The sequence below is a fragment of the Canis lupus genome, chromosome X (genome assembly GCF_048164855.1).
Source record: "Canis lupus baileyi chromosome X, mCanLup2.hap1, whole genome shotgun sequence".
NCBI classification, from domain to species: Eukaryota; Metazoa; Chordata; class Mammalia; order Carnivora; family Canidae; genus Canis; species Canis lupus.
Window position 1 is genome coordinate 9,940,988 of NC_132876.1, and position 22,490 is coordinate 9,963,477.

The 22,490-nt window shown below is 38.2% G+C and overlaps 1 pseudogene; it reads left to right on the forward strand.

Moving 5' to 3' along the window:
- The first annotated feature begins 14,556 nt into the window (after positions 1-14,556).
- LOC140627730 (prefoldin subunit 1 pseudogene) lies at positions 14,557-15,265 on the forward strand (annotated as a pseudogene).
- The last annotated feature ends 7,225 nt before the right edge of the window (positions 15,266-22,490 follow it).

The following is a 22,490-nucleotide window of genomic DNA, read 5'->3' on the forward strand; positions in this document are numbered from 1 at the left end:
TGTTTCAAGGAACACCATTTTAGCCTGAAAGAATGAATGAGAGAAAAAAACTGTGGTCATTCAGAGTTGGTTATTTTGCAGATATTTCCCCCAAGGTAAATATGAGCCTGACACTTCAAGGAAAGCAAATGACAGTAATTGCTACCAATGATAATATTTGACAGTTCAAATCAGAATTAGACTTTTGGAAATTTTGTATCCACCACCATGAGTTTACTAGCTTCCCAGTACTTAAAGCCTTTTCTTAAAAAAAAAAAAAAAAAAAAAAGATTTATTTATTTGAGGGGAGGGATGGGGGAAGGGTCAGAGGCAAAGACAGAGAGAATCCCTCCCAGATTCCACACTGAACATGCAGCTCAAAGCAGCTCAAAGCCTTTTCTGTTGAGATGGTGGTGATATTAATACATGTGGAGTAGTATTTTTCAAGTGGCCATGCAGACATTACAAAATCACACAAGTGAAAATTCATTCATATGGATTCAGAATTAACTTTGCAATTATTTTTAAGAAATTCTTGTTGAGTTTTGTTGAAATATCAAATAATGTTCGTAATTATTTAGAAAGTCAATTAAGCCTACTCCCTTTTCTGACTAGGTATTTGTTTGAGGCTGAATTTTCTTCATATGATCCAAGCAAAACAGTGTATCATTACAGATTAAATGCAAAAGCAGATATGAAAATCCTGCTATCTTCTATTATACCTACCTTGGGAATATCACTGCTTCTGGCACAGAGATCTTGTTGGACTACTTGAGGCTAGAGGGTGGGACCCCCATGAGCGACAAGGATTCATTATGTAACTGGCTTTCCGTGTCTTTGTTCTTTAACTTAGATTTGACACAAACTGATCTAACTTGTTTTGTTTTAACATGGCAACCTCCTACTTTTAACAAATATGAGGTAAAGAAAGCATAGCCCTTACCTATGTCTAATTGTGGAAAGCTATTTTCCAAAAGAATATAAGAATTGGTGACTAGCCAAATTGTCATAGGTTGGTAGGTAGCAGTGTATCTTTGAATCAAAAGATTCAATAGGTTAAAACGTGAACGTTAATCTTCTTTTGATGGCTTAAACACAAAGCATCAGCCTTTATCTGCAGAAGAAAATATTGGTAGTTGGTTGAAGACTACAGAGTAACACATCAGAATTTCTCATTTATTTTCAGTGATGAAGTAATATTAAGTCTGCAAAATATCTCTCTTCTTATTTTTAAAAAACAGATATATTGACATAATACTTCACATATGCAATTCACCCACTCAAAGTGGACAATTCAGTGGGTTTTGCTATATTACATTATTTGCTTTCCTTATTCACAGTAAAAAATATATAACGTAAAATTTGACATTTTTACCATTTTAAAGTATATAATTCAGTGGCAGTATTTGCATGTATATTGTGCAACTGTCTCTGTAGCTTTTATCCTTTTTTAAAGTGCATTTTTTATTTTAAAGGTTTTTATTTTAAAATGTGGTAGAGATCTTTTATTATTATCTTTTATTATTATTAATAATTAATATTATCAGGTTGTATATAGTTAACTTTTTATTTAAAACTAAATTGGCTTCCATACAAACAAAATATTTTGAAAAAATACTCTCAATAAATATTTCAAAATCTATCTTATAAAATTTAAAATAGCATCTTAAACAGCCTCAAATTATCAACCAAAGAATTCTAACCTGAAGTTCTTTTTTGCATGTTGCCATTAACTGGCTGGACTTTTCTAGACAACACCTTAGCCTGTTCTATGTTCTAATTTCCTCCTCTAGAAAATGAGGAGACAAGATTAGATGGACCCTAAAATCTCTTTCAGCCCTTTCTTCTCTAAAACAACCACCTGAACAAACATCTATTACCTGAGAGACAGTGTGAGATGCTAGGAATACAAAGAAACTTAAGATTCTTTCTGTTTTGAGAAGCAATTTAATTGGAAGGTTAATACAAATCAAATGCTAATATACAGAGCACAGAGTCCAAAGAAAAGTGAGGGGTGCTGACAGAGAGTATTACAGAATTTCACATCAGGAGTGATTTCTGGGGTGAGGTTTTGAGGAAAGTCTAATTGACGGCTCATGTTAGGTCTTGAATATTTAAAATCGCTTTGTATATGAGAAGAATTGAAGAGACTTAGCAGTTTGTTGGAGCCAGTGATATTTGTAAGGGAACGGTTAGAGGTGGACTTAGAAGGGATCATAGCATGAGTGGTTCAGAAGGCCAAGTTCAGGAGTTTAGATTATATTCTTTGGGGAAAAAAATAACAGGGAATTTAATACTAAGAGGAATAAACAATTATACTGATATTCGAATTGCTATGCAACAATGAACTTGGGAGGTGACATTTGAACTGGGATAAGAAAGAAGAATATAATTTGAAAAGGTGAAGAATGGTATTTCAACCAAAAGAAATGCTGTGTATAAAAGAATTAAATGCCAAAACTGCACTACATATTTGGGAAGTGGAGAGCAGTCCATTATAGCTGGATAAAGAAGAGCATCACACATTGTAGTGACCAAAAAAAAAAAAAAAAGAAAAAAAAAAAGAAAAGATAGGTGGAGATTGATTTAGGAGCGCTCAAACCAGCATTGCAAGAGATTGAGATGTTATTTTGTGAGCAGAGGAAAGTTTCAAGATTCTTAAAGAAGAGAGCCAAGTGATCTGAACTGTCTTTCAGGAAACTCAAAGTCTGAACCACTCTAGCTACAATTTAAAGGATGGTTTGGAAGACAACAATAAGAAAAGTGAGAATTCTTTTGTAATTGCCCAAGTGAGAAATGATGAGAGACTGGATAGAGAGAGTGGAATAGGAAAGGAGGAGTGGATAGCAAGGTTAAAGCAAGGTTGAAAGCAGCAAAATTTAGCAATGCAAAAGGAAAAGTTGATGCCAGGGTAAAACAACAATAGTAAAAATAATGAAACAACAGCACTCATGGTAATAGATACAAGTGGCTGTGCAATACTGTGCACCAGAAACTGTGCTGGGAACTTCACGTATATTATTTCCCGTCATCTTTACCAATTAATCTCTGACATAGGTCATTCCTATGTTTACCGATGGGGAAATTGGGATTCAGAGAGATTAAAAAAATGTGCTTATGGTCAGACAGCTAGTATAGAACAACACCTCAAATATTATAGTATTTCTTGGTTATTCTTCAGCCTTAATTGCAAAGACTCAATAACCACCTCACATAGATTTAGGTGCTCTATCCCCTGTGAATTTTCCCCATGCATACACAAGTGTCATTGTTTCTTTGCCTGTCTACTCGCTAAACCTTTTGAGGAAAGGAATCATATCTTTTTTAATTTTTTTAAGATTTTATTTATTTATTCATGAGAGACAGAGAAAGAGAGGCAGACACATAGGCAGAGGGAGAAGCAGGCTCCTTGCAGGGAGCCCGATGTGGGACTCGATCCTGGGAGTCCAGGGTCACGCCCTGAGCCGAAGGTAGACACTTAACCTCTGAGCCACCCAGGTGTCCCCATATCTTTTTTTTTAATTCCAGTATAGTTCACATACAATGTAGTATTAGTGACAGGCATAAGTATAGTGATTCAACACTTCCCATACATCACCTGGTACTCATCACAAGTGCCCTCCTTCATTCCCATCACACACACCCCAGACCTCCCCTCTGGTAATTATCAATGTGTTCTTTATAGCTAAGAGTTTCTTGGTTTATTTCTTTTTGTGTCTTTTTTTTCTTTGCTTGTTTTTGTTTGTTTGTTTCTTTCTTTCTTTCTTAAATTCCACATGCGAATGAAATCCTATGATATTGTCTTTCTCTGACTGACTTATTTAACTTAGCACCAAGTTCTCTAGATCCATGGTGTTGCAAATGGCAAGACTTTATTCATGGCTGAATAATATTTCATTGTGTATATATACCACCTCGCCTTTATCCACTTATCTATCCGTGGACACTCGGGCTGCTTCCCTACTTTGGCTATTGTAAATAATGCTGCAATAAACATAGGGGTGCACGTATCCCTTTGAAGTAAGGTTTTTGTATTTTGGGGGTAAATACCCAGTACTGAAAATGCTGGATCATGTCTTTTTTATCTTATCCTCAACATAGAATGTGGTTTTCAGCCCATAGTGGACATTCACCAATAATTGTTTTTATTAAAAGATTTTTTATTTATTTATTTATTATTTATTTATTTATTTATTTATTTATTTATTTATTTATTTATTTCCAAAATAGAGAAAGACAGAGTGTAAGCAGTGGGAGGAGCAGAAGGAGAGGGACAAGCAGACTCCATGCTGAGCACAGAGCCCAATGCGGAGCTTGATCTCACAACCCTGAGATCATGACCTGAGCCAATACCAAGAGTTGGACGCTTCACCAAATGAGCCATCCAGGCACCCTTCAACAATAATTTTTAAAGTTATCTTTAACTTTTTACTGTGGCAAAATGCACATAACATAATATTTAACATTTTAACTATTTTAAGTGTACCGTTCAGTAGTGTTAAATATATTCACATTATTGTGCGGTGGATTTCCAAAACTCTTTTCATCTTGCAAAACTGAAACTCTATGCTCATTAAATGATGCCCCGTTTGCTCTTCCCTCACCCCTTGACAACTACCACTCTATTTTGTGTCTCTATGAATTTGACCACTCTAGGTACCTTATATAAGTGGAATCATATGGTATTCCTTTTTATGACTAGCTTATTTCACTTAGCATAAAGTCCTCAAGTTTCATCCATGTTATAACCTGTGTCAAGGTTTCCTTCTTATTTTTGAAGAATATTTAACACTATATATACCCTCTTTACAAACTTTTAAGTATACAACACAACACTGTTAACTTTAGGCATGATTTGTACAGTAGATTTCTAGAACTTACACATCTACGTAACTGAAAATTAGTGGCAATACCCCATTTCCCCCCAACCCTTCCCCAGCACCTGACAACCACTATCCTACTTTCCGCTTTCTGGACTATTTTAGATACCTTCCTTTTAAAGGCTATATGATATCCCATTGTCCATGTATACCAACCATATTTTATCTGTTTATCCATGGATAGAGACTTGGGTTGCTTCCATGCTTTAGCTATTGTGAATATAATGCTGCTATGAACATGGGTGTACAAATATCTTTTTAAGACCCTGTTTTCGATTCTTTTGGAATTGCTGGATTATTTGGTACTTATATTTTCTGTTTTTTGAGGTACCACAAAACATTGGTTTTCACAGAGGCTACACTATTTTACATCCCCACCAGAAGTGCACAAGAGTTCCCATTTCTCCACATCCTCACTAACACTAGCTCTTTTCTTCTTCTTCTTTCTCTTCTTCTTCAAGTAGCCATCCTAATGTTTGTGGGGTGAGCATTAATTTTTAAATGAATTGATGAATGCTTGAAAAACAAAATGAAATGTTTCTAGCCTAATTTATTCTATTTCCAATTTTAATTGAGCCCATTCTTTTCTGAATAACTATGGACTCTCTCTAGTAGCTCCATTATGTCTTTTGATCTATGCTTTGTTTAAGCCATATGAAAATACTGCTGAAACTTCCCACTTCAAAGTCCTTTTAGATTTCAGAATTATTCTTTTCTTTTCAGTAAGCATCCTACAAAAATTACATAGGATTATCTCACCGACCTTTTTCACAGTCAACCATGGCATAACTGGGTGGTATAGAAGTCTTAGATTGGCTCTGGACCTTGTTTTTCATGTGTTGGTGGTTCCACATCACTGGGCAATTAGATACTTAATGAAACCTGTGGATAAGATTCATTTTATGGCTTTGTTAAACCAGTCAGATTTTGTTTGTTGTGTGTGCATTATAAAATGTAGATGTAGAAAAACATTACCTGCCTATGTTTTCTTTAGAAGGAATGCAAATATTTCTTAAAATAAGCCATATAACATGTAAAATTTGGAGATACGGATTTTAAATTTTGAACAGAAAATTAGCTATTAAGGTGCTGTGTGTATTGTTTGCTTTCCTAAAGAGCAATATAAGTAAAAATTTTAATCTAAAATGCATTTGCAAATGCAAACAAAAGAGCCTCCCATAAATACATGTTCTTTTAGTATTCTTATTTTGAGTTTTCTAGTACCAAAAAGAGAGTGCCCCAGCTATCTGTTATACCTATATCCTTTTAGTTTTCCTGTTTAGAAGGACAGTTTTGACTTTACAGTGGGACATTTTCTTTTTGTTTCCATTTCTAAAAAATAAATGTGTATCCCCCTCCCCCACCCTGCTGCCAAAAAGTGCACATGAGCACCTGGCTGGCTCTGTCAAGGGAGTGTGCAACTCTTAATCTTGGGGTCATAAGTTTGAGCCCCTCATTGGATGTAGAGATTACAAAAAAACACTTTAAAACTAATGTATTTATAGGATCATGTGATAAAATACACCACATACTGGGCATAGTTTAACAAATACCTTGTACTTAAACATGTTCTAAACATTCAAAAAGAAATAACACGGGATTTGTGAAGCTAATAAAAAATGTAGGAGGAGATTAGTTTTAAAACAGTTGAGGGACACCTGAGTGGCTCAGGGGGCTGAGCGTCTGCCTTTGGCTCAGGGCATCATCCCAGGATCCGGGATCAAGTCCCACATTGGGCTCCCTGCAAGGAGCCTGCTTCCTCCCTCTGCCTATGTGTCTGCCTCTCTCTGTGTGTGTCTCTCATGAATAAATAAATAAATCTTTAAAAAAATAAAAATAAAACAGTTGAAAATTATGAATTATGTACTACTTTGGAGTAAATTATCTCAGAAGGCTTTAAAATACACAATATACCAATTAAATCTTAAGTTACTTTTTCCTTGGGGCTCTTTTTTAATTATTTAGATGCAAATCGGTACTACTTAAAATTGAGTTTTTGTTTTTCATTAAGTGACAAAGATCTTAAAAAGAAAAGACTTTTTTAGGAGGAAGGTGATTATTTCTCTTGAATAGATTATACAGACAGCTTTCCATCATGGCTATGTGTTTGCTTTTCTTAGCTTCAAAGCATGGGGTCAAATTCAGTTTAGTTTTGGTAATAATCTCACAGGTTCAACTTGCTCAGTCTCCACTGAGTGCCTACTCTATGCAATACATGGGGCTAAGGTTAGAGGAACATAAAATTGAACAAATGAAACACTGTCCCTGCCCCCAAGGAGGCCGCAGTCTAGTGCAGATAAAGCATTTCTTTTTTTTTTTTTTTTTTTTTTTCAGATAAAGCATTTCAATTTCAAAAACCTGTAACATGGGATCCCTGGGTGGCGCAGTGGTTTGGTGCCTGCCTTTGGCCCAGGGCGCGATCCTGGAGACCCAGGATCAAATCCCACATCGGGCTCCCTGTGCATGGGGCCTGCTTCTCCCTCTGCCTGTGTCTCTGCCTCTCTCTCTCTCTCTCTGTGTGACTATCATAAATAAATTAATTTAAAAAAACCCTGTAACATAAAGTGGGAAATAAGTGCCATAAAAAGAACAGAAAATACAAGATTGTAAATAGACATGAACCGAATTGGTTTTTCACAACTAGTATGTTCTTTAGCCAACTGAGGGTTAGAGGTCTCTTCCCCTAGACCCTCACTACAGAGTGGTATGTTACTGCGCCAGTGAAACTGAGGCTGCATTTTACCAAATATACATATTTTAGTAGACAGTTCCCCAGTCAAACTGTTCAGTAGGCTGGATGGAATCCCAATTGTCTGTCTCTTTGGACAGTCACTCTAGAAGCATATTATAAGAGAGGTTCATTCAAGCCAGATAGAGCAGTAAGTTTCAAATCAGATGTGGCAAAATGTCATGTGGGATTTAACAAAACTTCTAGTGGTGTCAGGCAACAGAATTCCATGAAAATTGGATGGATTCTTTGACCAAGAGAGCCGCTGCAAAGAACATAAACTACAGGGACAACATTATTCTTTTACCCTTCATTTATGCGAAGGCAGTGAGACCTGCACAATATTTTCAGGCACTTCGTGTATCTGGAATGTTATTTACTTTGCTGATGAAAACTCACGTTTAGAATTTGTTGTGCTGATTTAGCACACTCTCTCTTACAGATCAGACATGAAAAAGGTTGAAGCCTTGTACATGAGCGCTGAAATGGGGACACCTGATCTCAGTGTTTTCAATATAAGAGACCATCCTGCATTGGTTTCATAGCTAATTAGACTAAAACTAGTTAGTCTGAATTAGACTAAAACTAACCAGTTAGCTGTATGAATGAGATAATTAATTGATTCACTAATTACACACACACAAGCATGTATATCAATCTCTCTCTTCTCTCTCTCGATATATGCATATACATTTATGTGTATGTCCACACTTTCTTCTGTTCTGAATATTTAGAATAATTATAAGCAATGTAATTAATAGTTTCTAAGTGAGCAGAGTCTTCTTCAAAACTATTTTACTACCACTGGTATGTTCCATTTGATGCCCTGTAACAGTAAGGATACTTCATTTCTTTAAACATATTTGAAGTGACATTTCTGGAGGTTCTTCAGAGCCAGGTTTCAAGCAATGATAATAAAATTACTCACCTGACTTTATAACCTCGTAACAAGTTGACCCGAAAACAATATCACCACCCCTTTTCACCATATGTGGCTCAAGTACCTCGTTTTGTCTTAGGAAGCCAAATGTGCGGTTGAATGACAGATTTATCACTATAAACTTCTGATTCAATGTGTTGGCTTGAACACATGTGTTGAAATCTATACTACCATATAGAAACCATGCAAATTCAATTTAATAAATATTTATAGTTCTTATATAAGCCAGGTTCTAGGAAGTAAACAAAGCAGAGTTAAACAAACAGGCAAAAATACTTCCATCATAATGCCTCCATTATGGTGGAGTTTTCTTTGTGTTTTTTCTTTTTTTAAACCCATGCAATCCCTGTCCCCTGAGCTTCTGACTTATATCTAAACTGCCTGCTTAGGAACAAAACAAATGAACATAGGGGTTAAAAAGAGAAGCAAACCAAGAAACAAACTCTTAACTATAGAGAACAAGCTGATGGTTACCAGAGGGGATGGCAGTGGGGGGATGGGTTAAACAGGTGATATGGATTAGGGAGGACACTTGTGATGAGCACTAGGTGTGGTATGTAAGTGGTAGGTCACTAAATTCTACACGAAAAACCAATATTACACTGACATTAACTAGAATTTAAATAAAAATTTATAGAAAAGAAAAACCTGCCTACTTTACGTTTCTTACTGATTGCATTATAGGCAACTATAAATTAACATCTCCCAAACAAGGTCTTGATTTTTCCCCTCCTCATGCAATCTATTCCATATGAATCCCCCCCCCCCTTCAATTAGAAACAATTCCGTCCATCAGTTGTTCAGGCCAAAATCCTTGGGTCATCATTGTCAGATCTTGACAATCTTGTTTCCAACCCACCAGCACACCCTGTATATTCTGTCTTCAAAATATATCTGGACTGTCATTTCCCACACATTCTCAGTGCTACCATGTTGGTCTAAATCACTACCATCTCCTGGGGCACCTGGGTGGCTCAGTCGGTTAAGCGACTGCCTTTGGCTCAGGTCATGATCCCGGGGTCCTGGGATTGAGCCCTGTGTCAGGCTCAGTAGGGAGTCTGCTTCTCCCTCTCCCTCTGCTCCCCTGCCACCCCACTCATGCTCACTGGCTCACTCTCTCAAATAAATAAGTAAAATCTGAAAAAAAATTTAAAAATCACCACCATCTCACATTTGAATTCTTATGTATCCTCCTAACTGACCTAACTGCTTCTTCCCTTCCTTAAATATTTTCAATACGGAATCCAGAAAAATCCTCACAGCAGCCAGATACCAGAATAGGAAACCCCAGACTCCCTTTCTTACGTCAGAGACATCAATTTAAAAACACATAGACCAATTCTCTTTGTGAAAAATTCAGAACCATTTAAAAGCCCCCTGTGGGCACCTGGGTGGCTCAGTTGGTTAAGTGTCTGCCTTTGGCTCGGGTTGTGATATTAGGGTCCTGGAATCCAGCCACAGGTCTTCGGGCTCCCTGCTCAGCAGGGAGTCTGCTTCTTCCTCTCCCTCTGCCCCTCACCTGCTCATGATTTCTCTTTCTCTCATAAATAAATGCAATCTTTTAAAAAAATAAAATAAAAATCCTTTGAACTTAAGGCAAGTGCAAAACCAGCCACACCAAAGGCAGTAGGAAAATTCCTGGCACTCTCTCTCCGTAGTCTATCCCAATAGTGTCACACAACTGGGCAGAAAATCCCAGCTCCCAGATGCTCCCTGTGGAGAAAAAGAGAATATTGGACAATAGTTCAATGTTCTGACTTCTCAGGGGGGCTCCTGATAGACTGTCTTCTGTCTCACCTGTCTTGGAGTGCTGATAGGACGTGGCGTGCTCTAGATGCCTGGAGGCTACTGAGAACAAGAAAGAGCTGCGCAGTGTGCTGCTGCCCCAGAGGACCTGTGATACAACTGACAGAAGCTGACACAGCTTGGCAGCCTCTCCTTCAGGGAGAAAGGGAAGAGTAGAGCATGCAACCAATATTTCAGATTTTCTGGGGGCTTCCTGAGGGACTGGTTTCTGTCTCGCCTGTCTCAGAATGCTGATGGGACCTGGCTACTCTAGATGCCTGGGAGCCTCTGAGAACAAAATAGAACTGGATGACTTGCTGCTGTTCCATAGAATTGGCAGTACAGCAGACAGAGGTTTCAACCAAGTATCTTGGAACCAAAAAAAAAAAAAAAATGACCTTTCAAAACTGAGGGGGGAGATATTTCCAATAAATAAAAACTAAGCTAATTTCTTGCTAGGATATCTGCTTACAAAAAATACTAAAGGAAGTTCTTCAGCATGAAAGCACATGATACCAGACAGAAAGTCAAATCCACATAAAATATTGAAGAGCCCTGGTGAAGGTAGTTGCTTAATTATAAAAGACAATATGAATGTATATTCCTCCTTCTGTTAAGTGATTTTTTGAATGCCGCAAAATAATATGTATATCAGTACATTGTTGGGCCTATAACATGTACAAAAAGTAATATATTTGATGGTAACAGCACAAAAGAGGTGGCAAATGCAAAGTTGTACTTGAGTAAGGAAATGAGACCAGGTGAGAACTCAAATCCACGGGAAAAAATTGAAAACCAGAAATGGTAAATAATATACTCCATAAGTATATACTTTTTCTCTTCTCTCAGCTTCTTTGTTACCTAAAATTATATAAAGTAACAACTAAAAATATTCTTAGGTTTCTAGCACATGAAAATCTGTTAAAAGCTATATTAATTGTATCAAAGTAGGGGTAGAAAAGGGAGCTATATAATTATATAGATAACAGAGCTACACAGTTGTAACATTTTTCTTTAAGGGGGTAAAGAAAAAAGTTAACCCAAAATTCTGTAGTAGATAATGATAGCCTTAATTTACACATTCAATGCAATCCCTATCAAAATACCATGGACTGTCTTCAGAGAGTTGGGACGAATCATCTTAAGATTTGTGTGGAATCAGAAAAGACCCCGAATAGCCAGAGGAATATTGAAAAAGAAAACCATAGCTGGGGGCATCACAATGCCGGATTTTAGGTTGTACTACAAAGCTGTGGTCATCAAGACAGTGTGGTACTGGCACAAAAACAGGCACATAGATCAATGGAACAGAATAGAGAACCAGAAATGGGCCCTCAACACTATGGTCAACTAATATTCGACAAAGCTGGAAAGACTATCCACTGGAAAAAAGGACAGTCTCTTCAATAAATGGTGCTGGGAAAATTGGGCAGCCACGTGCAGAAGAATGAAACTAGACCATTCTCTTACACCAGACACAAAGAGAAACTCAAAATGGATGAAAGATCTAAATGTGAGGCAAGAATCCATCAAAATCCTAGAGGAGAACACAGGCAACACCCTTTTTGAACTCGGCCACAGTAACTTCTTGCAAGATACACCTATGAAGGCAAGGGAAACAAAGGCAAAAATGAACTACTGGGACTTCATCAAGATCAAAACCTTCTGCACAGCAAAGGATACAGTCAACACAACTAAAAGACAACCTACAGGATGGGAAAAGATATTTGCAAATGACCAGATAAAGGGCTAATCCAAGATCTATAAATAACTTCTTAAACTCCACAGCAAAGAAACAAACAATCCAATCGTGAAATGGGCAAAAGACATGAAGAGAAATCTCCCAGAGGAGGACATAGACATGGCCAACAAGCACATGAGAAAATGCTCCGCATCTCTTGCCATCAGGGAAATACAAATCAAAACCACAAGGAGATACCACCTCACACCAGTGAGAATGGGGAAAATTAACAAGTCAGGAAACAACAAATGTTGGAGAGGATGCGGAGAAAAGGGAACCCTCTTACACTGCTGGTGGGAATGTGAACTGGTGCAGCCACTCTGGAAAACTGTGTGGAGGTTCCTCAAAGAGTTAAAAATAGACCTGCCCTACGACCTAGCAACTGCACTGCTGGGGATTTACCCCAAAGATACAGATGCAGTGAAATGGCAGGACACCTGCGCCCCGATGTTGATAGCAGCAATGTCCACAATAGCCAAACTGTGGAAGGAGCCTCAGTGTCCATCGAAAGATGAATGGATAAAGAAGATGTGGTCTATGTATACAGTGGAATATTCCTCAGCCATTAGAAATGACAAATACCCACCATTTGCTTCGACGTGGATGGAACTGGAGGGTATTATGCTGAGTGAAGTAAGTCAATCGGAGAAGGACAAACATTATATGGTTTCACCCATACGGGGAATGTAAAAAAATAGTGAAAAGGATTTTAGGGGAAAGGAGAGAAAATGAGTGGGATAAATCAGAGAGGAAGACAAAACATGAGAGACCCCTAACTCTGGGAAACGAACAAGGGGTAGTGGAAGGGGAGGTGGGCGGGGGGGTGGGGGGCGGGGACGGGGTGACTGGGTGGCGGGCACTGAGGGGGGCACTTGATGGGATGAGAACTGGGTGTTATACTATATCTTGGCAAATCAAACTCCAGTAAAAATATATTTAAAAATAAAAAAATTTTAAAAAGATGATAGTCCTTCACAAAAGAGTGAAAGACCTTTTTATATAAACAGAAACTGAGAGACTCATTAGCAGACCTGCACTCAAAGAAATGCTAAATAATTTCTGTAAACAATGGAAATGATGCAGGATGGAAGCTCAGGTCAATAGTAATGAACATAGAACACCAGAAATAGTAAATTAGCAGGTAAATACAAAGGCTCTTTGAAACAGAAATATTGAGGGTAAAACCTTAAGCCACCTACAAAAAAAAAGAAAGAAGCATTAGCACTATGATCAAAATTTGTGAAGGGAGATAATTTCCTACATAATATTATATCTTTAGCCAAACCATGAATTGATTATAGGGGTCAAATAATCTCATGTTCAGATTTTTAAAATTCTCTTCATGCACCTTTTCTCAGGAAGCTGCCAGATAATGGTTTCCACTAAAACATGGGTGTAGGGACACCAGGGTGGTTCAGTGATTGAGCATCTGCCTTTGGCCCAGGGCGTGATCCCAGGGTCCCGGAATCGAGTCCCGCATGGGGCTCCCTGCAAGGAGCCTGCTTCTCCCTTTGCCTATGTCTCTGCCTCTCTCTGTGTCTCTCATGAATAAATAAATAAAATCTTTAAAAAAAACATGGGTGTAAAAAAGAAAATAAGGAACAGGATATCCAGAAAACAGGAGTTCTAACATAGAAGAGAGGTAAAAGGAATACCAAGACCCATTCTCAAGAATTCTGATCCAGTGGGTTGGGAGTGGAACCCATTTAGTTGTATGTTTAATAAGTGCTAGGTGATTCTGATGCAAAACCTGATTTAGGAACCAGTGATACATATTTTCTTGTCTGATTTTGTAATAACCCTGTGATTTAGGCATATCAAATCTTATCCTCATTTTACAAATTGAATCAAGGTTGTACATGTAATAAATAGAAAATCTAGGACTAGAATTCATTCGTGTTTTGAGAGAGTTGAGATATTTTCTCACGGATAAAATACAATCATAAATGTTTCTCTCTGGTCAATTAATTTTTGACAAAGCAAGAAAGAACATTCAATGGGGAAAAAGTCTCTTCAGAAAATGGTGTTGGGAAAACTGGTCAGTTACATGCAGAAGAATGAAACTGGACCACTTTCTTACACTATATACAAAAATAAATTCAAAATGGATGAAAGACCTGAAACCATAAAAATCCTAGAAGAGAACACAAGCAGTAAGGTCTCTGACATTGATGGTAGCAACCTTTTTCTAAATATGTCTCCTGAGGCAAGGGAAATAAAAGCAAAAATAAACTATTGGGACTACATCAAAATAAAAAGTTCTGCACAGCAAAGGAAACAATCAGCAAAGCTAAGAGGCAACGTACTGAATGGGCGAAGATATTTGCTAATGACATATCTGATAAAGGGTTAGTATCCATAATATGTAAAGAACTTATACAACTCAACACCCCAAAAAACAAATAATCCTATTAAAAAATAGGCAGAAGACTTGAACACATATTTCTCCAAAGATATTCGGAGAGCCAACCCACACATGAAAAAGTGCTCAGAGAAGCACCGAGTGAACCAAGATGGCGGCTCCCATGGATCTGGAGTTGAAGAAGGCCTTCACAGAACTTCAAGCCAAAGTTATTGACACTCAACAGAAGGTGAAGCTTGCGGACATACAGATTGAACAGCAAAACAGAACAAAAAAGCATGTGCATCTTACAGATACAGAGATTATGACTTTGGTAGATGAGACTAATATGTATGAAGGTGTAGGAAGAATGTTTATTCTTTGGTCCAAGGAGGTAATTCACAATCAACTGTTAGAGAAACAGAAAATAGCAGAAGAAAAAACTGAAGAACTAGAACAGAAAAAAATCCTACCTGGAGCGGAGTGTGAAGGAAGCTGAGGACAACATCCGGGAGATGCTGATGGCACGAAGGGCACAGTAGGAAATCTCCAGCAGAAGCTTCCTGCCCCCTCCCATTCCTGGCAAGGGCAGGTGGGGGGCCCATGTGGAGAAACTTCTCTTCTGCCCTGGTGGACTTTTTATTTGGATGATCTCATAACCCTGTGTTTTCTACTTCACCATGATACCCTTTCAGACCCCAGTTCTGTATTTTTTATTGTGGCTCTGTCTGCCACCCCTGTCCAGAATACTCTTCTCCCTGAGGGTGAGTCACAAACTCCCAGGAGAGGGAAATGGGAGCCATACAGATAGGGGAGCTCTGCCCAAGCCTATTAACTAGTTATACTCCTTAGATCAATAAAAGGCATGTGTTCCCCCCCCCAAAAAAAAAGCGCTCAATGTCACTCATCAGGGAAATGCAAGTCAAAACTACAATGAAATATTACCTCACACCTGTCAGAATGGCTAAAATCAGAAATGACAGGTGTGTAGGCAAGGATGCTGAGAAAGGGGAACCCTCCTACACTGTTGGTAAGAATGCAAACTGGTACAGCCACTGTGGAAAACAATATGGAGGTTCCTCAAAAAGTCAAAAACAGAACTATTACCCTACAATCCAGTAATCAGGCTACTGGTATGTACCCCCCCAAAAGAGAAAAAAAACACTAATTCAAAGGGACACATGGACCCCTGGGTTTATTGCAGGATTATTTACAATAGCCAAATTATGGAAGCAACCCAAGTATCCACTGACTGATAAATGGATAAAGAAGTGGTATATGTGTGTGTGTGTGTGTATATACACACAATAGAATATTATTCAGCAATAAAACTAATGAAATCTTGCCATTTGCAATGACATGGATGGAGCTAGAGTATTATGCTAAGTGAAATAAGTCAGTCAGAGAAAAACAAATACCATATGATTGCACTCATATGTGGAATTTAAGAAACAAAACAAAGGAGCAACAGGGGATAAAGAAAGTGAGAGAGAGGGAGGCAAACCTAGAAACAAACTCTTAACTCTAGAGAACAGACTGCTCATTACCAGAGGGGAAGAGGCTGAGCATGGGTGAAATAGGTGATGGGGTGCACTTGTGATGAGCACTGGGTGATGTATGCAACTGTTGAGTCACTCTATTATGTACCTGAAACTAATATAACACGTTAACTATACTGGATTTTAAATTAAATTTTTAAAAAACAGTGTTTCTCAGCCTATTGTTCATGGACTACCAGCCTCAGAACCTGCTGAGATATTGTTTACGTTGCAAATTCTGGTCCCCATTCTACTGAGATGTCAGGTTAAGAGGTTGGTGACTAGGCCCAGGAATCAGAATTAGTAGCAACCGCCCCAGAGCTCTCTATGCTCACTGACGTTTGAGAAGCCTGGTCTAAAATGACTCCAATAAAAAATAAAATAAAAAAAAATAAAATGACTCCAAGAGGTGACTACTTACAAAGGGAATGGAGGGAGGAGCCGTTGTGAGCACATTACATACTTTAGTGTGACGTACCAAAAGACCTCTCTACCTGACATAATTATAAACAGATGCCCCCTCTCCTATCACCAGAGTTGTGACTTGGAAAGAAGTGGATGAAAAATGGGATTTCAGCCATCACTTATCCCCTGGGCCAGGTGTCTATGCATAGCAAAATCAATGAGTTTATTTCGGAGAAGTAGTCATTTGTACATATAAATGTGACATTCATGTTAACAATGATATTGATGAATCAATGGCCGTTTTTATTTATATTTCATCGCAACCTGACTAAATACACAATTTGAACCCAGTCACATAAAATATGGTCAAACCTCATAAAGGGACAAATTGAGAAATTTGGTTAGCAGAAGCTTTCCAGTGTTCTGAAACCTCGTTGATTCATCGTTTCTCAACTTCCCTGTTTAAATTTTGGAGTTATTGATATTCCCTTAAATCCTCCAGTATTTGCAAAACTGTATTTAAATGATGCCCACCTCTCAATTGAGTGAAAGGGTACCGGACATAAATCTCTTCACTTTGTACTCTCGTATTTTCACATGCCGTGTACACCTGCGACTTTTTGGCGATGCGCCTGATATTTGCTGGAAAAGCACATCCACATACTGATGTTGCTGCATATGTTTTCTCATTTGCATTATGTTCTTGCAATCCTCATGTTTAAGCCCCTTGTCATTGTTTTCCCTTCAGTTATCTTGTGTGGTCCCAAGGCACATATTTCAATATCTGGTCAGTGAAAATACCAATTTGAACTAACAGTATAAAAGGAAAAAAAAATAAATACTGAGAGTATAGCTCAGAAACTATTGAGGTACAATAAGATATTTGTAGAGTAGATGTTTCCTCAAATTCCTTTTCTAAGATTTAAGAGTGAGTGAGTGAACTCCTTTGGATAAAAGTCAGGCTATCAGGTTTGCAGTTCCCACCCCTCAAAAATATAAAGTGCCACTCTAAAGTTTGCAATTCCTTTAGCCTGAGCATGAGAGATGCTTGTCTGCCTGAAATATGGTCCTGTTTGGATTTGTTCGGTCCCCAAAATATAGCCATAATCTGACCACTTCTCATTAACCATCACAGCAACTACCCTACCAGCCTGGTTGGAGTTACCATCACTTCTCACCTGGATGACCTCAACAGCCTGCTAACTGATCTTTCTATTTCCATCTTTGTTCCTCTTCAGTTTGTTCTCAGCAGAACAGCCACATTGATCCTATTAAAGCATATATCAAATTATATTCTTCTCTGCTCAACAAACTCAGGTGGCTTCTCGTCTCATTCTGAGTAAAAACATTTATTTGGAAGCCCATGTGCTCCCTCCAAATCTCCCCCAATCCCATCCCCTACTGTTCTTCACCTGCCTCGCTCCAGTCATCTGGCTTCCTTGAACACCCCATGCATGCCCCTGCCTCGGAGCCTTTGCAACTGTTGAGCCCTCTGCCCAGATATTCTTCCCTTAAATATCTTCATGGATGACTCCTTTATCTCTGCAGGTCTCTGCAGAAATTGCAATTCTTATCCCTGCCACCTGTCTTCCTTATCTCCTTTCCTTCATTATTTTCCATAGGCTTTTACCAATTAATATACCATATACTTTTCTTATTTATCTGTCTATTGTCTGGCTTCCTACCCTCCCCCGCCCCCACCCCCACCACACACAAAAGTAAATTCCATGAGGGCAGGGATTTTTATCTGTTCACTACTTTTTCCCCAAAACCTAGATTGACGCCTGGTGTGTACTCAAAATTACTTGTTGAAAGGCAGGGCAGCTGGGTGAGCGGATGAAAGGTTAATATTAGGTATATCAAGATTATGCCTTTCAGGTTATAGCAGATAAAACATTCTACACATATCTCTTAATTGTCTTTCTAAAATCTATTAAAAATCTTCATCAAGGATCTTACAATTTTGAGTTTCCCCTCAATCTAACCCTCAAAATCACGCTCACCCCTTTTTTAACATTGGAAAATAGACACAACACATATCTACTGGAAAAGCATCTCCTCTTACTCTCCTCTCTCCATATTTCCCCACACCAACAAAATCTTGCACCTGGGTAGGTAACAATTGCAGTTAGGTGAATCCCTATTTTTATTGTGTATTCTAACCCTCACAAGTAGAGTATTTAGCCAACTATCATTTAGAGAACAAAGGAATCATTTTTGTAATTGAATTTCCTGAGAAATAATAGCATTTAAAATAGAACCTAGTATTTTTTCAACCAAAATTAGAAGTATGAAAAAATGGCACAAAACCAGGAGTGAAAGGAGCACTCCTTTTTGATTATAGCGAAGGCTTTGTTTGTGATCATTCAGCAGAACTTTTTTTGAGTGTGTTCACTTAATTATATTCTTTAATGGAATGTGTAATATGGCAGTGCCCTTGGGATAGAGATGCCAGTTTTGTTTCTATCTGACCCCAAACACTTTGTTCACTGTTGCTAAAATAAGCTGAATCAAGAAGAGACAAATTGTTCAGTTCAGGGACGGGAAATACGGAGTAGACAAAACCCATAGAGACAAGTATTGTAACTGAGGTATCAACTAGTGCAGCATCCTTATTTGAAAGTAGTTGAACTTGAGACCCAGAGACGAGAAGTGTTGGGCCCAAGGTCTTTCATGTAGATTCTCATTTGATGATCATAATAACCTTAATGGATATGCCAAGCTGGTATCTTTAGCCTTGATTTACCAATAAGGATTTTGAGGCTCAAAGAAAGAATACGATTTATAGAGAGAGCATCAGCTTTTAAGTAATGAACCTTGCTTTCTATTTCTGACTCTGTCTTCTAGCCTTTCTACTTAACCTTGGCCAAGTCCCTAACCCATTGTTGGTTTCAATTTCATCATCTGTAAACTAGAAAAGTGAAAATGAATGGATTTCTAATTCTTTCATGTTATGATTCTACAGCTTTTTCACTGTAACATAGTCAGGTCTTGACTCTGTCCACCCTGCCCTTTGCTTCTTCATGCCTGGAGCAGGATGATCCTTATTCTACTTGGGGAATAGGTCAAAAGGAGGGGGTGCTGATGCTTGCACACAGAGGCTCTTAAGTCAAGTTTGGCACCATATGGTTTCAGAATTAGGAACCAATAAACTGGTTTTTTTTTCAATGAAATCAAACAATCATCTTCAGAGCTACTGCCCTTGACCCAGATGTGATGAGCAGATGGAACAAATCCCTCTTTGCAATGGAGTAAGGAAGGATCTGCAAAAACATTTTCACTTTCAAAGGAAGAAGTCCCATGATCTCAGCTTTGAGAAATTTCACCCAAAGCATTTTGTTTGCAGAAAGGAAAGTATGTGGCTCTGCTTGGTCTTACTGGGGGGAAAAAAAAGCACTGAGACACAGATAGGACCATTAGTGAAGAGTAATTTCTACTGCTCTGATAGCGCTGGAATTGCATTGACACCACAGGATTGAAGACAATTGGAGGAACATTGTTTACTAATATGATAAGGACATTGTGCCTCTCGAGTCAGGCAGACCTGGATTCAAATTTTGACTTGATCATTTATAATTTGTGTTTCTTTGCAGTTATTTCTATTTGTGCTTCCTAATATATAAGGAGTCTAGCACAGAATAGGCACTGCATACCTATCAGAGAAATAAAATACTACCTTTTCTTTGTGACTCATCATTTGTATCTATAAAATATATATAATGATTTCAGTCTGACAGTGCTGTTGTGAAGATTAAATAAGCGAATGTATGTTAGGATCCTGTATTAGTTTCCCAGGGCTGCTGTAATGAATTACCACAAACGTGGTAGCTTAAAATAACAGAATTTTATTTTCTCATAGTTCAAGAGGCCAAAAGTCTGAAATCACGGTGTCAGCAGGATTAGTTCCTTCTGGAGGCTCTGAGGGAGAAAACATATCATGCCTGTCTCCTAGCTACTGGTGGTTGCTGACAATCCTTAGCATTTTTTGGTTTGTGACAGTATAACTCCAATTTCTGTCTTCATGTGGCCTTCTCTGTGTCTCTTTCTCTGTTTCTGTAGGTCTTTCTGTATCCAAATCTCCTTCTTGTAAAGAAACCAGTCGTTGGACCTAGGGCTCACCCCAAATCCAGGATGATTTCATCTGGAGATCCTCAAATAGTATTATCTGCAGAGACCTTACTTCTAAATAAGGCCACATTCTGAGGTTTGGGAGAACAGGAATTTTTGAAGGACACTATTAAATCATTTATAGCTCCTAACCCATAGTAGAGACTGCATTACATTTAGTTCCCTCTTAATGCTGGAGAGGGCATTATTGGATGATGTAGAAGTACACAATACTACTATAAATAAAAAATGGTACCATCTTTAACGTTTTGGATTACGCATATTTGTTCCAAAACGGATTGAAAGCTTCATGAACAAATATATTTTATTTGTTCTCTTTAGTCATGTAATGAGAGCAACTTGTCATTATAGGCATCTGCTAGCTCTCTGAAATAGGAGTCCTGATTATGTGTATTTTATTTGCCTCTGTGGGGGAGAATAATTTTTCCTCTACCTTTCTTGGCTGAGACCCCCCGTAATAAAAGATTAACAGAAGAAAAAGAGAAGTTTAATAACATGTATACCTCCTGTATACATGGGAGAGACCCAGGAAAACTGAGTGACTCCCTGGAATGGCCCAAGATACCACCTTAGATACCATTTCCAGCCAATGAAAAAAGAAAATGTTTGGTGGGGTAGAACCAGGTTTTCAGGCAAAGCACAGGTAACAAGGATTAAGTTGTTATTCAGATTTAAGTCCATGCCTTCTCCATTGATAACTTTCTCTATATTTTTCTCCTCCTGGTACAGAGGGAGATACCCTTACAAATGGAAATTTCCCTTGTGAGGGCCAAAGGCAGGCAGTTCCCAAATGTGATACTTCAGCATATTGGTTATTTTGAATTAAAGTTACTTAAAAGAACAGTCAGTGCAATTAGAACACTCTGAGCCTCCCCTCCATATCCTTGTTGTCTCCAGAAAGCAGGAAATTAATCTCCCATGTGAAAGATACCTTCCCTGTAACAGGAGCTAAAGAGACATCTTTCTCTCCAGAGATAGGGAATTCAGAAATGAGAAGGCTGCATAAATAAACCTTGTTACTTTTGCTCATTTACTACCCTAATCAAAATTCTCTTTAGAATTCCTTACTGATTAAAGCTCCTCTAAACATAGATTTTCTTTGTCCTGCCAATTCCGCACATATTTATGCCTCTTTGCCTAAAGAGTATAAAAACTGCCTGCCTTGGTCATTTCTTTAGGTCTCAATTTTACTATTGGGCCTCTGTGTGCATGCAAGTAAACTTTGTTGTTGTTGTTGTTTTTTTCTCCTGTTAATCTGTATTATGCCAATTGATTCTAGACCAGCTAGAAGAATCTTGAACGTAGAGGAAAATTTTTTGTCCCCAACACCTTTATAAATCGAAATTACTCTTACCAAAGGGTAATTAACTTTTACTTGCTTTTTAGAACTTCTCTCATGTCTGCTATTTTTTAAAAAATAATCAGCATAAAATAATCTTTATGCCAAAGAGACATTTTCTTAAAGATTTTATTTATTTATTCATGAAAGACACACACACACACACACACACACACAGAGAGAGAGAGAGAGAGAGAGAGAGAGAGAGAGACACAGGCAGAGGGGGAAGCAGGCTCCATGCAGGGAGCCCGACTTGGGACTCATCCCAAGTATCCAGGATCATGCCCTGGGCTGAAGGCGGCGCTAAGCCACTGAGCCACCGGGGCTGCCCAAGAGACATTTTTGGATAACAAATTCTCCCATTTACTTCTTTAATACCTTGTATCTGCTTTTCCCTATTTCCTTCACTGTTTTAACTTTGGGGGAATTCTTTTTGTGTTTTATATCAATTAGAATTTGATTCAGCTGCCTAACACAAAAAGTCCAAAATGCCACTGATTTAAGCAATAGGAAAGTTAATTTTTCTCTTGTCTAAAATATTTCCAGGACTAGACATCCAGGGCTAGTAGTATAATTTTAAAGTCTCCAGGGATTGAAATTCCTTCCATTTTTCTGTCCCACTCTCCTAATATGGTCTAAGATGGATGCTGAAACTCTAGACATTGTATCTGTGTTCCATGCATTAG